The sequence below is a fragment of the Mchenga conophoros genome, linkage group LG3, assembly GCF_057382185.1.
Source record: "Mchenga conophoros isolate Kocher_MC1m ecotype Shallow Benthic linkage group LG3, M_conophoros_male_GT1.1, whole genome shotgun sequence".
In the NCBI taxonomy this organism is placed as follows: domain Eukaryota; kingdom Metazoa; phylum Chordata; class Actinopteri; order Cichliformes; family Cichlidae; genus Mchenga; species Mchenga conophoros.
The window spans coordinates 43,717,604-43,725,074 of NC_140528.1; the positions used below are offsets into that span (position 1 = coordinate 43,717,604).

Sequence of the window (7,471 nt, forward strand, 5' to 3'; positions counted from 1 at the left end):
ATTTGTTTAATTTGTCTGCAATAAAAGTTGAACCTAGTCAATTGTCTCGTCGCACTTCTTCTGCCAGTATCAAAGGATCGGGGAGAGACGGTGAGGGCTGTAGTCTCTACAGTGTGTGTGTGTGTGTTCAGACTTTAAACCAGACCCAGACGTCATCCACTCCTTACAGAAGTAGTCCATTAGTCCAACCACTGGAATCCAGCTGATGGTCTTTGCTGGTCCTCAGGACCTTCATCTGTAATATTCATTTGTTTGTGTGTTCTTCTGATTAAATTTATGTAGCCTGGCTAAATTAACCAGCCCAGAACACAGATTATCTTTGGGGTTCTTTTAATCTGAATGATAAAGTAAGCGCTCAGAAGAAAATAAAAAAGGTTGTAAAAATAAAGAAATAAAATTGTTACAGACAGTTCTTATCCAGTAACAGCTTTGTGCACTGGTAACCCACTGCTACTGCAGGTTATTTCCCCAACTTTATCAGCATCTGGAACTCAAGGACGTCTAGCGTCATTTTGTGTCTGATATAAACCCAAACATAAATAAAACAAACTTAGCAGTGCAAAAGTAACTGTAGTGGCTTCTCCTGCTAAGATACAGAGCCAAGATTAAACAGTTAACATACATTTCCCTCTTACCCACAGAGATAGTATAATACAAGTGTGAACTCAAATACATACAGTGCATTAATTCAGCAGAAAACGGAATATAGATCCCTCTGAGATGAATGGCGAAGTTGGTTGCAGCCACTCCTGGTGCCTTAACTGTTGCACACTTTGCATTTAAAACATATCAGGCAGCGAAAAAAGGCATTGCACACCCACATAACACCAATGCAAGCTAGCACTCCCGTGAATGTCTCTGTAGATCCCCATGATCCCTTGCGCTCTCAGGGATACCCCAAAAGAAACAGCGCCATCCAGTGGCATGTCCCATAATATCGAACTTCCACCTGGCTACATTTAGATTTAGTCACTTACAGTTATTTATTCACATTTCAGTCACTTTAATTTTTAAAACTGTGTTATTTTAAAACTGTATATACTGTATATTCTGTGTATTTATTATTTCACTCCTATTGCCTGTTCTTATTGTCCTTATCTTCAACGTTATGCTGCTCGGTTGTTTGTTAATTGCCCCTTGGGGATAAATAAAGTTTTCTGATTCTGATTTTAATTAAAACCAGGGTGATCGTGGCTCAAAGAGTTGGCAGTTCGTCTTGTAACCGGAAGGTTTCCGGTTCAAGCCGCGGCTCAGACAGTCTCGTCGTTGTGTCCTTGGGCAAGACACTTCACCTACCGCCTACTGGTGATGGCCAGAGGGGCCGATGGTGCCAGTGTCTGGCAGCCTCGCTTCTGTCAGTCTGCCCCAGGGCAGCTGTGGCTACAACTGTAGCTGCCTCCACCAGTGTGTGAATGAATAGTGGAATTGTGCAGCACTTTGAGGGCCCCGAAAAGCACTATATAAATGCAATCCATTATTATCGTTATTATTAAAACCACAGAGAGAGTGGTTATTAGAATTCATATAATAAAAATGTTATGTATTATCACAAAAAGTAACTTACATATATGCAATGTATGATGTGCATTTAATTTCAGAGCGAAGTTCAACACAGCCTTAGTGTTCGCTGGCTTGACTAAACATAACTTCAGTAGACGATACCGGGTATCAGGATCGTGGTTATGAACTTTCTCTATTAAGCTGGATTCCCTGCTTCAGGCTCTGTGCACGCTGAGCAAAAAAAAAAAAAAAAAGTTAACATGACTCTTTGTCTTTGCACAATTATTCCTGTGAGTGCCACTACTGTAGTACTCTACTCTACTAGAGACAAGGTCAGATGATGAGGATGAGACTAAAATGAAAAATTACTGCAAGTGCTGCACTTTATTTCTAACATGCATGTCAGGGTCTGAAACTTTAAACCGGACATTAAACATTACTGTCTCACAGCCAAATAAAGGAGACATAGAAATCACTTTCATTTGTGAAATTACTTTTATCAGGTATTATTGATGTGCTTTCTGTGTTCTAGTGTAAAATAGATTTAGCAGCAGGTTAAAATTAGATTAAAAATACAACAATGTATGTATGTCATCAAATAAATATATGTACTTTCCTTTGACATGTAGTTTCAGTAAGGTATGAATTATATAAACTGTATTTCCCCTGTCAGAGAATGTGTATTTCACCTGCAATGTGCTGTAAAGTATCTGTGTATCTTGTTGCCCTTTTCGGGGATTTTATATCAAAACTTAGAACATAACCTGCTCCTGGTTAATGAGCTCAGTGTAAGTTAACAAGTTATTTAGGAGGAACAAAAGAGAGCCACTTTAGTGACTACAGAAACACAGTTACATTATAAATGTCTTCTCTTTTAACCCAAATAATTATCTATCTGTAAATGTAAATGTCTTTGAGCTTTGTGCCTTTTGTAATTTCCTGCTTTAATTTTCATTTCCAACAAATGAAAATCCAACAGAGCACCTTTGGACGTGATGTGACGGGAGATTTAAATCATGTGTACTGACATATCTGCTCTGTCCAATCATGTCAATATCAACCAACATCTTAGAGAAATTTTTCCAGCACTGTGTTAAATTTATACCATGAAGAATTAAGGCAGTGCTGTAAGCTAAAGGGTATACCTAATAAAGTGGCCAGCAAGTGTTTGCACTGTGGATGAAAGATCAGTCATAAAATGATAAGAGCTAGTAGGTAGCAGCAGAGGAGCTTCAGGAGGTGATGATTTCCATCTGACCTTTAATGTCACAGGATAAAAAACAAACAGTAAATATCCTCTGGAGACCAGGGGCCTGTTCTTCGTACCTCGCTAAGTAAGTTAGCCGGATTAGATTGTTGACGATTTCGCGTGATCTTGGATCGTTCGGTTCCCCGAAGCTCATCCGGGACTTGCTGTCATAGCAACAGAGCCGTAAGCGTAAACCTGCTCGGGAGCAGGTTTACTTTATGTAAACAGGATTAGATCGCGGCCACGCAGGTATGTCCGCTTCATTTATACGAAAGCAACAGCGATATTCCACCACTGTTTCACCATAAATAAATAACATCAATGTAACTAAAGATAATGCAGTATTTGATCCTTTTATTGATGTCACACAGATACATACAGGTCATTCCCTGAAAAAAGGGAAATGTACTATTAACATCCTATTACATGTATGTGATTATTACAGATGTAATTCATATTTCAGAGTAGTAATTGTAAATTACTTCGTGTAATCAAGATGAGAGACCACGGCTATAAAAGCGAAGGTGGATTTGGGAAGTCTGTCGCAGCCATGTCCTGTCCGTTTACGCGAGCCACCCATTGCGGAAGGTGCAAGATTGATAAGGAGAGTCCTCAGAATTCAGCGTATATTGCGGGACAGACAGGATCCTTTAGCTCAGCGCGACAGTGTGCTCATTGAGAGATATCGATTTTCCCGTGAGGGTATTATTTACTTAACCAACTTGTTGACGAGGGGGTGCAGGACCACCACCTGTCTTTTTTTGCTCTGCCCTTTTCTTGGTTGCGGTTATGAACAAACAAACAGAGTATTCCAGGGTCTCTTTCCAAGAGACTAAAAGCAATATAAGTGATAAATATTACCATTCTGTAGAATATTCTTATATTTCACTTTTACTTGTTCCCATGTTCTAGTGGGTCCTGTTGTGGCTCTAATGTGAAAGAGGATATAATATAACATAATATAATGTAATATAATATTGGATAATATAGTGTAATATAATAAATCTACCCTACCGCCTACTGGTGTTGGCCAGAGGGGCCGATGGCGCGATATGGCAGCCTGGCTTCTGTCAGTCTGCCCCAGGGCAGCTGTGGCTACAACCATAGCTGCCTCCACCAGTGTGTGAATGTGAGAGTGAATGAATAGTGGCATTGTCAAGCGCTTTGGGTGCCTTGAAAAGCGCTATATAAATCCAATCTATTATTATTATTAAATTACTTACGAGTTTAATTTATCAGCAACTTTCTGCCAGCCCTCTCTCCTTGCTTTTGCAGCCTTTGCAGTGTTCACTTGCGTTCTGATTAAACTCTGAAACTCCTGAAATCCCTCACTCAAGAGTTCTTGCTCTGCTGCCGAAAAATACCGAGCGCGCTCCTTCGACATTTTCGCCCACCAATCAGAGGGTTGCCGATCAATGCTTCTACTATCGATGCGTAGCCCCTTTTACTACACCCAGTGATGTCACATTACTTCATCCAGCTGTACTAATCGTCAACAACAGATGTGTTCGGAGAACCGGAATAGCGAGCTCACGGTTAGCGCGATGGTTTGATCTTGGATGTAGTGAGCGACGTACGAAGAACGGGCCCCTGGTCTGCCTGTGTTAATAAACGGCTGTGCTCCCTGGCTAGCTCACGGGAAGCAAGACCAAACGATACCTCCGTCTCCTCCTTGTCTGAGCTCGCCACAGTATGTTATGTTCTAGGTTGCACAACATATTTACATCCTGTGGTTTCAGCAAGTTTTCATGAAAACAGCTGTGGTCAGTTAGCTTAAATACTGTATAGCCTTCAGTATCAGTTATTTTTCACACATTAGTACCAGAAAAAAGAAACATAAAACTTTTTGTGTTATTTTTAATGTAATAGCAAGTACATATATGACTGCACCACTGCAGTAATGTCTGCTATATTTGTTTTACTGTGCAGAGAGTGATCCAGCTGCAGTCTACTCAGCAGTGCGAACAGAGGACGTCAGTTATGGTCAAATTATCATCAGAGAAAAGAGAAAAAAATCAAAGAGAATAGGTACAACTACTCTACTTTGTTTCCATCATGGTTCAGAACTACAAAAACAGTGCAACAGGTCTTCAGAGCAAATAAGAAAGACCTGGGCCCTGTTTCAGGAAGCCGGTTTAGTGGAAAAACTGAGTAAGTATACCCTGAGTTAACGAAAACTCTGGGTTTTCGGTTTCACAAAGCGAGTTCAGATGAAGCCTCAGTGAGTCACTATGACGACACACTCCGTGAAGCTAACCTGCCCCCTAGCAGGTTTACTACAACTAACCCTGACTGTCTCCGCCCCTTTGTCGGAAACCTGACAGTAGGAAGTGTCGGACATGGCGTGCCTCTTCCTTGAAGAGCCAGTAGGTCGTGAACCCCAAATTCTCCGCAGAGCTCTCCGCCGGGAGAGAGTGATTAGAGCGCGTTTGGACATTTTATCATTTCCTGATGATTTTCTGTGCGAACGTTACCGTTTCTCAGCACAATCTATAAGTTATTTGAATAACATCCTCAGGCCCAATATTGCTCATGTGACACATCGTGGACATTCTCTCAGTTCTGTACATATTATTTGTATTGCACTTCGGTTTTTTGCAAACGGGAGCTTTCTGTATAATATTGGTGACGCTGAGCACGTTTCCAAGGCTACCGTCTGTCGGGCAGGAATGTTACAGTTGCACTGAAACGTCTCCTGTACTCGTTTGTGGTGTTCCCCGGTCACAGACCCACAAGATTCATCAAAGAGGGATGCCACAAAATTGCAGGTATCAGGATGACCAAAACTTAATTCATGATGTGGTGATACTTGGACTACTACTTAAATTTTACATTTATTTTCAGGGTTCCCAGGCGTGATTGGCTGTACAGATGGCACTCACATTCCAATCATTGCTCCTTCAGTAAATGAAGGAGACTATGTGAACAGGAAGTCTTTCCACAGCATTAATGTGCAGGTACATAGTTCCCTGTAGCATTTCAAACTAACAAATTATTTCATTATAGTAATGGATGCTAATTTGTGTTCTCTGCACTGTGAAGATCATATATGATGCTGCCAACATTATCACAAATGTGGAAGCCAAGTGGCCAGGCTCTGTTCATGACTCACAAATATTCCGTGAATGTACACTGAGCACAAAATTTGGACATGGTGAGTTGAGAATACTTTAAAATATATAAAGACCAATTGCTTCAGGGACATTTGAACTGAAGTGTATCCTTCTGTCTTAGGAGAGTTCACTGGCTACTTGCTTGGTGATAGGGGGTATCCATGTTTACCCTATTTGCTTACCCCTTACTCTGACCCTGAACCGGGCCCACAGCAGCGATATAATCTGGCTCATTGCAGGACAAGAGCCAGAATTGAAATGACTATCGGAATGCTTAAGGCCCGGTTCCAGTGCCTGCAAAGACTCAGGGTCACCCCAGAAAGGGCATGTGACATTATTGTGGCATGTGTGATTCTTCACAACATTGCCACAATTAGAGGAGAACACTGTCCTTCTGAACCAAACATCAGCAGTGATCCAAACCATGAACATCCTGACCCTCCCACGGACATACAAGATGGAAGCGCAGTCAGAGACACCATATGTCACAATCATTTCTTTTGACCCATCACCTCAACATGTTGAAAGAAGAATAAACAGATTTTTTGTTCAACTGGCTTTATTGGTCGCCTGTATTTCCTGTACACAAAGTATTAAAAGATGTAAACCTCATAAAGTGTCTCTGTTGCTTCCTCCTCTGTAACAGCTGTCAATGTTTCTTCATTATTTTCCTGTAGTAAAGAAATAGACAACATTGCTGTTCTACTGTAAACTCATATAATCTGTGGAGTATTACTCACAACTGCATGTTGGTCTGGCTCAACAGGAGGCTGCACCAGATGCAGTACACCACCACCATCAACTGATAGAATATGAGGTTTATACAGGTCACTTATAACTTACAAGGGACCAAATGGCAATTAACAAACATACCAATCACCTTACACTTCATTGTCATTATGCTCTCAGAGACAACCAAGACTGAGGGAAGGCAAAATCAGTAGGAAAATAACTTCACTACAAAATAATCCATTATGGTAAAGAGTTTATCAAATGAATGAGTAGCACTGCAAAGGTGACTGTGAAGAAAGGATGTATGCCCATCATGTATTATTTTGGATTTACCCCCTATGTAGGCACTTGTGTCTTGCGGGGTTATTGACTCAGAGGATGTCCCCGCAGAGATGCCTTCAGCCACAGGGTGCCCACTGTTTTGGCTGAGAGCAACTGCTCAGCCTCTGTGAGTGGTGGTGGTGGAGGACCCCCACCTGTTTTTCGGGCCTCCGCTTTTTTTCTGTTGGCTATAACGGGTCACATTTGAGCATACAGAGTAAGCAAATATGTACTTGTAATGTGCTCAGATAATTTCAATAAGTGCTTACAGAAAGAAAATTAATGTAGCCTCTAACTGCAATTGATTTACATCGGACAAACAGACCAAGCACTATGGCTCATAATACAATTACACCTTACCTGTTTGGACTATATTTTTATATTTCATTTTTACTTGCTGCCAGGAACGTTTGGGGCCTGTTGGGTTGCACTTGTGCTCACGTCATCACAAAATAAAATGTATAAAATAACAAATAAAATAACATATGATAAAATAACGTGTTAAATGGGTGGAAATCCCTAGATCAATGTTTATATTAACACTCACGCATTGACT

At 41.0% G+C, this 7,471-nt stretch overlaps 1 long non-coding RNA gene across 1 annotated transcript; it reads left to right on the forward strand.

Annotated features, from left to right (window-relative positions):
- Positions 1-5,605: 5,605 nt before the first annotated feature.
- Positions 5,606-6,419, forward strand: LOC146578851 (uncharacterized). Its single transcript, XR_014891564.1, has 2 exons — positions 5,606-5,903; positions 5,984-6,419. It is a non-coding gene; the product is annotated as an uncharacterized LOC146578851 (long non-coding RNA).
- The last annotated feature ends 1,052 nt before the right edge of the window (positions 6,420-7,471 follow it).